This window comes from Bubalus bubalis, chromosome 16 (assembly GCF_019923935.1).
Source record: "Bubalus bubalis isolate 160015118507 breed Murrah chromosome 16, NDDB_SH_1, whole genome shotgun sequence".
In the NCBI taxonomy this organism is placed as follows: Eukaryota; Metazoa; Chordata; class Mammalia; order Artiodactyla; family Bovidae; genus Bubalus; species Bubalus bubalis.
This window is the reverse complement of record NC_059172.1, coordinates 10,616,777-10,629,267: the sequence shown is the minus strand read 5'-3', so window position 1 is coordinate 10,629,267 and position 12,491 is coordinate 10,616,777. Positions and strand designations below refer to the sequence as shown.

Genomic DNA, 12,491 nt, shown 5'->3' with positions numbered 1-12,491 from the left:
ATGTGGGATCTTAAAAAGACTCCGGCTGGAGCCTCCCAAGGGGGCAAAAGTGCTGTGCTTGGGAGCTGCTTTCCTGTTGATACTGTGGCCGTCTCTCTAAGATTAGAGACAGCTCTTTTGTTCTTTCCAGAATATGCTTGTCCTTTATCTTCTGTATCCCCTCCATTGATTCAATCAGACCTTGGCAGGAGTAACTGAAAAAATAGCACACGCTTGGTTCTTGAAAGTTATTACACCTCGGTGAATTCTCTTTAGGGAGGTCCAATTTGAGTCTTTGTAAGACAGGGATAAACTTTTAGGGGAAAACCTGTTACATCCGTAGTTGATACCTTAGAACCCTGGGTAGCTTATGTTAGAATGAGCTGAGACTGAGAAGCGAAGGGTCGGATTTTCTTGCAGGACCGGCCCGAGGGGCTGCACGCACAGTTGTAACCAGCAGAGGGCTCCATCCACTTTGAAGTGACTCATTTTCCTTCTGAGTAGCCGTGGCCAAGGAGTCCTGAGTGCCATGAGCTACGCTGACACCGTTCCTCAGAGCCACTCTCTAGAGAGACCCGCTCCTTCCTGTGCTTTTTTAGCACAGGATTCTGCTCTCCTGTGATGGATCAGAGCCAGACTTGCTGAATTTGACCCCTGAGATACGGGTGGGATCTTGGTGAGGACGGTGATGCAGCTTCGAGTTCAGGGGCTATAATCTGATGGATGGGCCCGTGGTGACAGCCCCTAACATGACCCAGGAGTTAGGACGCACCCAGAGAGGAGGGTGTTCTGCCTGACAGGGAAGTGTAGTTACTTTTTCCTCCTCACCTGAGATGCGATAGTGAAGCAGCCGTTAAAGTCATATGCAGGCTAGAACCTGAACTAAGAGCTGGACGTAAGCTAAGACTTTTGAAGTACAACCTGCATCTGTGTTATCTACCCCTGAAGACCATCAACTGGCTGTGTTGGCGTCTGTGTCATTGGAAGAGCTGGGGTGGCTTATAGGGCTTTCTGTGGTTTAGTTAGAAATCAGTTCCTTTCATTAATAGAAATTAATAGTTGCTTTTGTTGTTGTCCAGTCGGTAAGTCATGTCTGACTCTTTGCAACCCCTTAGACTGTAGCACGCCAGGCTTCCCTGTCCTTCACTGTCTCCCAGAGTCTGCTCAAACTCCTGTCCATTGAGTCAGTGATGCCGTCCAACCATCTCATCCTCTGCTGCCTCCTTCTCCTGCCCTCAGTCTTTCCCAGCATCAGGGTCTTTTCCAATGAGTCTGCTCTTTGCATCAGGTGGCCAAAGTGTTGGAGCTTCAGCTTCAGCATCAGTCAGAATATTAAGGGTTGATTTCCTTCAGGATTGACTGGTTTGATTTTCTTGCTCTCGAAGGGACTCTCAAGAGTCTTCTCCAACATCACCGTTTAGAAACACCAGTTCTTCGGTACTCAGCCTTCTTTATGGTCCACCTCTCACATCTGTACATGACTACTGGAAAAGCCGTAGCTTTGACTATGTGGAACTTTGTCGGCAAAGTGATGTCTCTGCTTTTTAATAAGCTGTCTAGGTTTGTCATAGCTTTCTGTCCATGAAGCAAGCGTCTTTTAATTTCGTGGCGGCATTCACTGTTCACAGTGAATCAGTAGAGGTTAATAGTTATAGAGATATAAAGCCAACTTGTTGGCCTTTTATTGTCTTATTGAGCTGTATTAGCTCGTTGACTTAGTGGAGCCCTAATTATGTTTTTTTTTTTTTTCCTCCAAGAGGAAACAATGGGAGATAATTAGAAATTTGTAACCCCTACCCACACATGCCTAATAACCCTCCTGGGGATATGTGGGTATAAGCCCAAAGAAAGCTGAGAAGATGGTGCAGATTTTCCAAAGCATGTTAGTGGTCTGAAATGGGAGGAAGTCTGGGTTAAAGCTGTTAGGGACAGATTTATTGGGGAGGTAGTATTTGATGGCAGCCTTAAAGATGGAGGGTTCCATCCACTATCTTTCTCGTGTTGGAAGCCAGGAAGAAGTATGCAACTAAGTATTTTCCTATAGTCTCATGGAACATTCACGTCCCCAGTCTCCTTTGGAATCACAATGAAAAAGAGAGCAACCCAGGATATTGGAAGGCTGACTAGACACTGGACTGTATAGTTGGCAGTGTTTGTGTGGATAGGGAGGAAGGTGTAAATGGATCCTCAGTTTATCTGTTGAGTGGAGTTTCCAAACATTCTTTTATTGGTCAGTGGCTCCGCCAGCAGTGACCTCTAACCTCAGCCACACTAGGAGGTGGAAGTCAGGAGCCTGCCTTGCCTTTGAACTCTTCTTTGTACTCAATTGACTGGGAGCCTTTGAGGTGGCAGAAACATTCAGCATCTTCTTTGCTCTCTCTCCTTGAATGCTTGGCCAAGTTAAAATACCAGTTTCTTTTCTATTACTGACCCATCTCAGCCTGCGTTTATATTTTTCCTATTATACTAAGCATACCAATTATTTGTTCTCCGGAGGAGTACGTGAAGATATAATGGGCTGATCGGGAAAAAGAACATGTCTATTGAAGAATATGTGGTCCCCTCACCTGGAAGGACTGTTGTCAGGCCTGGCTGTGGTCTAGGAGAGAGCAGAAGAGACCACAGAACAGTAAGTGTGTGTGTGTCCACCAGTTCATGCACTTTATTCAGGGCAGAGACCCCACAGGAGGCTGCTCTTTTATCTTACATGTGATTTCAGCACATTGAACTGTTTGCTTTCCATAGACATGATAGTTTCAAAGTTACATCTTTGAAGGACAGAAAGACTGTAAGTGCGGGGCTGTGACATGGGGCATCTGCCAGTCAGGCATGAACAGAGAAGATGGAAAGGCTGTTTTAAAAATAGAACTTGGATGGAATGCTCTGTAAATAATAAATGCTGAAGAGGGTGTGGAGAGAAGGGAATCCTCCTGCACTGTTGGTGGGAATGTTAATCGGTATAGCCGTTATGAGAGCAGTATGGGGGTTCCTTAAAAAATTAAAAATAGAGCTGCAGTATGACCTGGCAGTCCCACTCCTGGGCGTATATTTGGAGGGAAACATGATCCAAAAGGATACATGGGCCCCAGTGTTCACTGGAGCACTGTTTACAGTAGCCAAGTCAACCTAAATGTTTTGTCGACAGAGAAGTGGATAAAGATGTACATATATACAATGGAATATTACTCAACCGTTACAAAGAATGAAATAATGCCATTTGCAGCAACATGGATTGACCTAGAGATTGTCATACTGAGTGACATAAGCCAGAGAAGGAGAAGTATCGTATGACATCCCTTATATGTGGAATCTAAAGAGAATTGGCACCAATGAACTTATGAAACAAAAAAGGATCCACAGACTTGGAGGGTAAACTTATGGTTGCCAAGATGAGAGATGCGGGAAAGAATAGCTGGAGAGTTTGGGATGGACCTGTACACTCTGCTGTAATTAGAATGGTTAGCCAAGGATGGCCAGCGAGGACCTGCTGTATCGCAGGAACTCTGCTCAGTGTTGTGTGGTGGCCTGGATGGGAGGGGAGTTTAAGGGAGAAGGGATGCCTGTGTATGTATGGCTGGGTCCCTTCGCTGTTCACCTGAAACTGTCATAACATTCTGTGTTAATTGGCTATACCCCAACACAAAATAAAAAGTTAAAAAAAATAGAACTCGGGACTTCTTGGCACTCCAGTGGTTGACACTTCACCTTCCAATGCAGGCTGTGTGGGTTTGATCCCCCGATTGAGGAACTAAGGTCTCACATGCCTCATGGCCAAAAATCCAGAACATAAACAACAGAAGCACCATTGTAACAAATTCAATAAAGACTTTAAATAATGGTCCACATCAAAAAAAAAAAACCTTAGAAAATGAAAACAGAACTCTCAGCACTCTGGATACATGGCAGACAGCAGAACGTGCTTCTTGATATCCTGGGTGTGTCCTCGTAAGAAGGTAGAATTCCTTGGTTCAAAGAAATATGTACGTGTTTGTTTTGCATATTTTGGATTTCTGGCATCCAAATGAGTCCTACCATCACTTTGATTGTTGAATATAGTTTCTGTTTTGCCGCCTTGAAGCTGTGTCTGACGGAGCATCTTAAAATCGTGGAAATACAGAGATGGCTGTCCTGAGAACGCCCTGCAGTCTTTTCAGGGAAGGTTTACATTTCGCGTATATAAATGTGTTTTTAAAATACTGGCTTTCGCGTAAAGTATTTTCGAAAGTTTTCTATCTAAAATAACTTGCTTTTATTTTTTTAAAAGTGTTTTGTGATCCGCCTAAAGGCGTCAGCCCTCGTATGTCTAGAACCCCCAGGAACCTGGATGGATGTGTTCTCTGAGGGTCCCCTGTGCTTGGCTGTTGTGTCCGTTGACGGCTACATAGCAGTCTGTGTCCATTTCTCCCTCCCTGCCTGCCCCCAAACACACACAATTTACAAAGCAAACTCGTTAAACAGAGTAGTGAGACTAGGCAGCGAGAGGAGTGATCTGAATTTTTTTTAACGTGAGGAAACAGAAGAAGAGCCGTGAAGCGATGCTCCGGAGATCACACGACATGTGAGGGACAGACGGGAAACATACTGTTTTGCTGCCCACAGCTTTATTCAAATCCTAGAGCTCTGTGGCCTGGATTGAGGTTGAACGTCAGGATGAGCTTCCCAGCAATTCAGGTTAGCTGCTCATTGGATCGTCTCTCCTAAGAAGTGGTTGCCCGAGACCCTGGAGACTGGACACGTCTCTGGAAATATGAAGAGTGTGGAAAAGACTTCACTTCTGATTTCCAAGATTTGACATTGTAACATCTGTCACTCTTTCCCACTGCCCCACCCCCCCATACTGTGAAATTGAAAAAAACTTTAATATGCATAAACTGAATTCTCAGGGCTTTGAAAAAAATGCCAAGTATTCCCTTCCTCCCCCTGCTGTCTAGTCCCAACATGCCACTCCAAGCTCTGTTTGCCGATCTCTGCTTTCATACTCGCCCTTAAAAAAGCTACTGGATCACTTACCCGTCTACGAAACACGTTGACCTTGATCCTTGGTGTTCTTCTGGTGAAACAGACAACCGTGGTTCTGATACAAAGCCAGGCTCTTTGGCCAGTGGGAGAGCCTTGGGGAAGAGTGTGATTATGGGATATTTTAAGTTTCATAATTTTATTTCAATTTTGTTACTCTGTTGGAGTTTTCCTGAATGTATAAATCCATATTGTGAAGGAGATCAGTCAACTTATGTTTAAAGCAGGATAAAATAAGGACTCATTTAATTGGAACTCTTAAGGAAGAGCATTTTTATGTGTTTAACTTTTTTTTTTTCAACTTTAGCATTAAGAACCTTATTGGAAAAAGACTTTTGCCAAGTATCTGATGGGAAGCCAAGAAAAGCATTTTAATAGAACGGTCTCAAATTTATAGTACACCAGGGCCTGTAAATAAATTTCCCTGTCTTTAAGGTTGGGGCTGATTTGCAGTTATTTTGTATAGCTTCTGAGATTTAAATCCTCACAGTCCAGATGGGGAGACCATAAAGCTGCTTTCCTTGGCAACCCTGGCATACATTGTCCACGGCGAGCTCTGTCTGTAAATGTTCACTTACCGTATTGTGATGCCAGTTTTAATTGGTTTAGCGACTTTTCCTAGAGCAGCTCCCCCCACTCCAAATATTCTCAGAATCTTGGAGAATTAAGAGTCCTTGATTTCATAATGCAGACTTGTCATAAGTATGTTTTAAGTACCGGCTTTTTTGCTAGAATTGTATAGGTATATTAAAGGAGATTTTTACAAAGGGGGAGGGGAGGAACAGATCCTGTCCTCAGGGTGCTAGGGAGAGCACTTTCAGTAACAGTGAATGAAGAGGCCAGAAGTGCTGTCCCCTCAGTTGTACTGCGGAATGGATCAGGAGGTGAAAGTAGGCTTCGTGACCGGGTGGCCTCGAATAGGGCGAGAGGATGCTCTGAGAGGTGCTGAGCTCCGCCCAGAGGTTGGCTTCTGTGGGAAGAACTTGGTAGGTCAGGTGGAGCAGCCTACCAGCCCGAGGGGGAACTTGAAACACCAGCAAGAGAGAACTTTCTAGGGAGCTGGAAGGACGGGAAAGTCAGTGACAAGTGGAGAGTAATGAAAAAAGGTGCGATGAAAGGGGAAAGCAGTATCAATTAAGGAGACAGGGGTAAAAAAAAAATCAAAGAGCTGGAAGGAACCTTAGAAATTATTCAGCCCTTTCTTCGTATTTTGTAAATGAGGTGGAAGCCCTAGCATTCAAGTGATCTTGAGGATGAATTGTTAGGGCCAGAGCCTCGCCTCGCCTGGAACCCAGGTCTGCTGACTCCAGCTGATGGATTCTGGGTGGAAGGGGGACCTTGTGTACTACAGTATTTTTCAATTTAGGGAGTCTTGAGCGGCATTTTATTTTTTAAAAAATGAAGGATAATAGGAAGGCATCAGAGTATTACCTAGCAAGGGTAAATCTTTCCTGAACTCTTTTCTTTGATATGTATATGTGCAGTGAGTGTCATTATTTAATGTATTTGTGTTTCTTGGTGTGGGCCCCAGTCCAGAGAGTTTGAGAGATGTTGATAGTGAGTGGCAAGCACATGGGCTTTTGAGTTGAGGAGACCTGAATTTGCATCCCAGGCTGTGCCTTCTGTCTGCCAGCTTTGTGAGCATGGGCAAGTCACTTTGCCAAGCGTCAATTTTCTTATCTCAGACCTAGGGATAATAGTCCGTGATAATGAGCCCATGGATTAGAAACTGCCAGGCTCCTCTGTTCATGGAATTCTCCAGGCAATAATACTGGAGTAGGTTGCCATTCCCTTCTGGGGATCTTCCTGACCCAGGGATCGATCCCAGGTCTCCTGCACTGCAAGCAGATTCTTTACCATCTGAGCTACAGGAACGCCCCCAATAATACAATAGAGCAGTTGTGTTGTTTAAATGAAATCCTTGACTTAAAGCATCTAGAGGCCTGTCTGCCTGCTCTGTGTTGGCTGTCATCTGGGAGTGCTCCGCCTGGGTCTAGGTTTGAACACTGGCAGGAGCCCCCTGGTTTGGAGCTTGGGCTTCAGGAACCACAGTAAGTTACCAACGCGGATGTATTATGCATTTGCTTCTGGGCTTGGAAACTTGAAACAGAACTTATTCCTGTGGGTCTGGTGTGCTTTCTACATCTTGGAATAGAGGGAGGTTCCCCTCTCTGGTTTTCAGAATGGCTTATGAAAATCGGTGGTTCTTTAGCTGGCCTTAAAAAAAATTCATTGGCACGTTTGGGTGCCAGAATTCATAAAGCAACGTTTGGGTCAAGTACTGTTACTTTTTCCCCTTTCCAGTGAGAACGATCTTCATATTGAGTCTTTTTCCCCCCTCTTTTAATGTATCCTCTGCTGGATCTTGATTTTACTCAGTTTTTTTGAGCCAGAAGATTAAAAAATAAGCATAAAGAGAAAAGTCAAAATCAGAATTGACATTTGGGTGGTGAACACTTGGAGAACTGGCGTTTTACTAGGTATGTACTAAAAATAAAGCAACTTTTTATGTGAATTTAAGAGGACTGGTGAGATACCTCTTAGGAATAGCTGTTGTTTGCCTCCTACTGAAAGGGTAATGAGTTGTATCATCTGGTTTTCCTGGTTCTCTGCTGTTGCCCTCACCCCTGCTGCCCTTCCCCCACCCCTGTCCAGCCAGCTCCATCCCATATTTGAAATCCCGCTGGAGAGCGAGTTGAGCGCTTCATCCCTAGATGATTTGGGCCAGGGGCTAAAACACTGCCATAAATCTGCAGCTCATTTTAATGCCACGTTAAAACAGTGTGAGCGGCTGGTTTCCGTGGCCCCTGCCCTCTTTCTTTATGGGCTTCTTTGGCTCTTCTTTATAAAGAGGCCCTGTGGAGTCATTTTAAAGTTCTTATCAGTTTGCTGACAGCTATATGGGCCTTTCTGCCGAGTCCAGGAGCTCAGGCAGGCGTGTGAAACTTCTGATATTAAAATTGAAGAAAAATGCCAGGCAGAAGGGATTGGGGAGCACAGCGGTGATTTGGAGGTGAAAGACTAGCGAGGTAATTAACCTCTGCAGGTCCGGAACTGCGCCCTTGGCCGGATAAGTTGCTCCTGGTTGGTGGGGGCAGGGCAGCAAGGGTTAGGCCGGGGAGGGTTTTCCAAGGGCTTTTATTTTTATCCCCTGATGAGAAAGGCCGTTCAGCTGGCAGCCTGTGCTTTCAGGCTTCAGCAAGTGAGTTGGGCAGTCCTGAAAGGCTAAGGGAGCCAGGTTTACAATGCAGTTTTTTTTTTTTTTCCTAAAGGCCGTCTGACTGGCTAGACCTCGGCTTGCAAGTCTCTGGCAGCTCCAGCTCACTGTCTCTGTGTGCACAGCATCGCTGTTATCGAATTTAAAGGGACTTTCATCAGCCTGCTCCGCTGCCCCTTTTAGACCAGCTTGCTAACTCCCAGTAATCCTCGCAGAGTGCTTCGTGGAAGCGCCAGGCCCTCTATAAATGTCAGCCTGCAGAGCTTGGCCCTTTTTACCCTCTCAGTTACGGAAAGGTGGACTGGAAGCTGCTCCTCCCTCTCCTCCACCACTTTTCCTTTCTCTCTTTGCTGAAAAACTCTAGCAGCAGACAGCTGAGGGGAAGGAAAAACCATTACCTGGATCAAGGCCAGGGGCTTGATGGAGCCTCAAAATCTCTGGCATCTCCTGACCAGAGTGTTTTTCCAGGCATTTCAAAAAGTACACCCTCACCCTCCGCCAGCTTTCAGCTTTCCAGCCTTGATTCCAGGTGGGCTGGCTTGGGGGCATCATGCCCTCAGAATCTGTATCTGTCTGCTCCTCTTCTCCTAACAAAAGCATTTAGGAAGAGGATAGTAGAGATAAGCAAAATCCGGTGGACATATATTTTTAACTGCCTTGCACCCTTTTGGCGCAAACACGTTATTTTTCCTTTTTCAAATAGTTTTGGACATGAGTACTTTTGCAAGTGTATTCAATTTAAAATAGTCATTTAACTTGAGGTTGAAGCAAAAGCAAAGAATTTTTATAGTTAGTCAAATTATATAGCTGTTGATCTAGGATCAATGATTTTCATTGAGCAAACAATAAAAAATACCAGTTCGTTTTACTACTTGTGTGGAAGTAGCTCCTGTGGGGAGAGTAATTAGGTATGAAAACTGACTAAGCTATAAATCAAAATAAAATACCCCAACCTCCAAAGCAATCAAGCTACTTTTTTGAACATTTCTGACAATATCAATAGGTATTTTGGTATTCTGAACAATTATCAGTAGAATAAATTGATATTCTATAATTAGTTAGGTTGTTAAGTTTACTGAATCAGAAGTTTTTGCTTGTGGTATAATTTTAATAAATTTACTAAAAATATTTTACAAATAATGTACTGAAAGTTCTCAGTAAGTGTATGATTATGAGCAGTCTTCATTATACAGCCTTTGCAAGGGGTGTGGTTATATCATATGACCAGTTTCCTCTTTGGGCATTGGTTGCAGAGCTGGCTCTAGAGTTAGCCATGGGTTAATCCCTTGTAACAAGTCCCCAATATGGGGCATTGCTTTAGGAAATGGCCTCTCTAATAAAAGTGTTAAACATTAATTTGCAGCCTATATAAGGATTGTCTGACTCTTTGGGGCTGGTTTCCTACAGAGTGGAACTATTTGTGAAGCATTTCTGAGAAATAATTGCTCATTACAGGAAGTGGAGTGCAGGCTTTGTGAATTCGTTGTATATCTACTTAGAAAAATATCTAGGTTTGTTTACAAAAGAATAACTTGTAAATTACCAAGTGTCGATACAAGCGTTTGGTAAAGAATTCACTATTGTCAGGTCTTCAGTAAGGGTCAGACTGATCCATTAGATTTCTGTCTATATTTATGATTATTTTATATTTGAATGTATTTTTCTGTCTCCCTCAGCATTGAAGAGGCTGAGAGAGTTTGGAGTTGCCTGACTACTTTGTAATAACACCATCTTGTAATTCCATGCTACTGTTCTTGGGAATGTAAGACAACAATTGTGTATTTATTTCATTTTGTTTGACTAGATGACCTTTAATACTGAATCAGACCAGAATTGGTACAGAAATAGCTTCATATAAGTCATTTCTGGCAATGTAGTTCTCTCTTTCTCCTTATAGTTTACAGGTTAATTTGTATTTAAACATGCACTTATTTCCCATTTTGATAAGACTTCAGTAGTAAGTAAGCAGGTCATTTGTTATCTTTCAGAGTTCAGTACTTTTTATTAAAAGGAGCAAGTGGTTTGTCTTCAAGTGTTTGAAGCCCATATATGTATATATATATTTGAAGTGTTCTGAATTCTCAGGTTAATTTGGCCAGGTCTTGATGATCTTTATATATGTATAATTTGTATTTTAGAGAGATCTTTGAGTTTTTGTTTGAAGCTACAGACTGAGGGTTGAATTCTCTCAACTCTCTCGCTCTCACTCAGATTCTTAGATGCTTTCTGGAGTGGGGAATGGGGACGTAAATTTCTCTTGAGAGCCCTTGCCATGATGAACCTCAGCTGTGCTTACTCATAGGTAAGAAAGGGCACGGGGTAAAGATGAGACCCACTCACAGAGCAAGCGTAGCTCTTCCAAACTTCTCCCTCTGTTCAAAGTCCCAATTTAGGGAACGCACATTGGGGTTTCCACTCAGGATCAACAGGAGAGCGTGTCTTAATACCTGCCACGTGATCAGACCAAGGCACTTCCCAGCTGCAAGCAGCTTATGGAGGGTTCTTGTGGCTCCAGTCAGCTGGAACCGGCATTGGACCCACACTATTCTCAACTTCTCTGTTTCTGGGAATGTGTGGGGACAGTGGAGAGGGCTCCCGTGTGACCTGACTGCGTCTGTATAATATCCACAGCCAGAAAAAAAAAAAAAAAGAACCTGCTAAAGAACAGCTCCCCAGCCTTCTTTAGAATTGTTACTACCTGGGAAGCAGATGGAGGGGGCAGCGTGGCCCTGATGTGGCAGGACGTGGGATGAAACGAGCCCTCAAGTCCTGTCCTCGGTCCCTTCACACAGGCTGTCTGTGTGTGTGTCTTAATTAAAAGGGGTCTGTCTTTCAAGTGTGCCCGCTGCAGTGAGACTTGTTTTATATTTACCTTTTCTGATCAAACGAGCGTACAGCTTTCTCCCTGTTTTGGTATAGCAAACATGGGGAATCTCACCCCAGGCGGATTCCTTTACAACGAACTGACCCAAGTCGTGCTCTTATTTATTTATTTTTGATGACAGATCCTGATTAAAGGTTTCCAGTCCAAACCTTTTAGCTGGTCCATGAACCCAGCCAGGAGAGAGAGCTGGTCAGCTGCTGATCGCCAAAGAAGCTCCCCGACCTGACCGAGGGAACAGTATAATTCAGAGGTGTGGGTAACTGGGGAACCAGGCACAGCAGAAATGAATCTCTCGTCTCTTTGCTGAGAAGGTTTGACCAAACACAGTTTTATTGGTCAGTGGCTCCTGCTTTAGTAACCTCTCACCCCCATGGCTCTTGGAGGTGTAAGCCACTGGCCGGCCTTGCCTTTGAACTCCTCATGGCTCCTGCCACCTCAAAGACTCCCAGTCGGAGCTTGTGTTTTGCTTGGGATCTCTCCTCACAGCAGGGCATCAGCAGTTGGGAAAACTGATCCACCCTTAGAGCCTTGACATATTTGAAGGTGATTCCCCTGAGACTTGAAACCTATGGCTTTCTATTTCAGGAGCTGCCTGTCACATGTCAAGAAACACGACTCAGGCTGCCCACTTTGCTCCTCTGTCCCTCCTGGCTTCCCATAGGACGGGAGATAGTAACATTTGAGTACACCCTACAAGTATTCACTGAGTCCTCCCCTCATCTTCCAGCTATTTTACCCATTTTTCTTCTGACCTGTCCCAAGTAGAGTCTATTTTGAAATAAGTTTTCTTTTAAATAAGGCTAAAACGTGCAAATCTAGCCCTCTTTGGTGTCTGGGAACTTGATGCATGGTGAAGATGATGCAATGAAGGTGTCACAGGGCTTACATTTACATGTTCAGTCCCAGTGCATCCAGGTCAGATGAGCCCTACTTTTAAGATGGCCCAGCTTCCTTTTAAGATGGGACACTCTCCCCTGTCTTCTTGAGTCATTCTACATTACGGAAAAACTAGATCTTGCAAGAAGAGATAGAAATAGCATGGATTGCTCTCCCACATCTGCTTGGCTTCCAGCCTACGGAACAAGAGTGAAAGCTTTAGTGTTGAGAGGCGAATCCAGGGACCCATGGTTATTGGATGACTTCAGTAAAGCTTCTTTGGCAAGAAATCAAACCTCATATTCTAAGAATATTGAGTTGAAAAATGCCTTCTACTTATGATGCCGTTAGCTTAGCAAAGGAGTAAATGATCTCCATTGAGTTCCTCTGCTTTCCTAGAATTCAGGTAGAACATTACTGATAATCCTTAGCAGAAAGAATACTCTGGCAGGGTCTTTTTCTGCTTCAGAGTAAAGGTTGAGTTTTTAGCAGGTACCCAGGTGTCAGAAATGGCAGCTC

The 12,491-nt window shown here is 44.1% G+C and overlaps 1 protein-coding gene and 1 long non-coding RNA gene across 6 annotated transcripts in view; both read left to right on the top strand.

Annotated features, from left to right (window-relative positions):
* EXT2 (exostosin glycosyltransferase 2) overlaps window positions 1–12,491 on the top strand; it is a 143,275-nt gene that overhangs the window by 31,420 nt on the left and 99,364 nt on the right. The gene's annotated exons all lie outside the window — the stretch shown is intronic.
* LOC123329706 lies at window positions 1,467–10,584 on the top strand. Its single transcript, XR_006545235.2, has 2 exons — window positions 1,467–8,024; window positions 8,268–10,584. It is a non-coding gene; the product is annotated as an uncharacterized LOC123329706 (long non-coding RNA).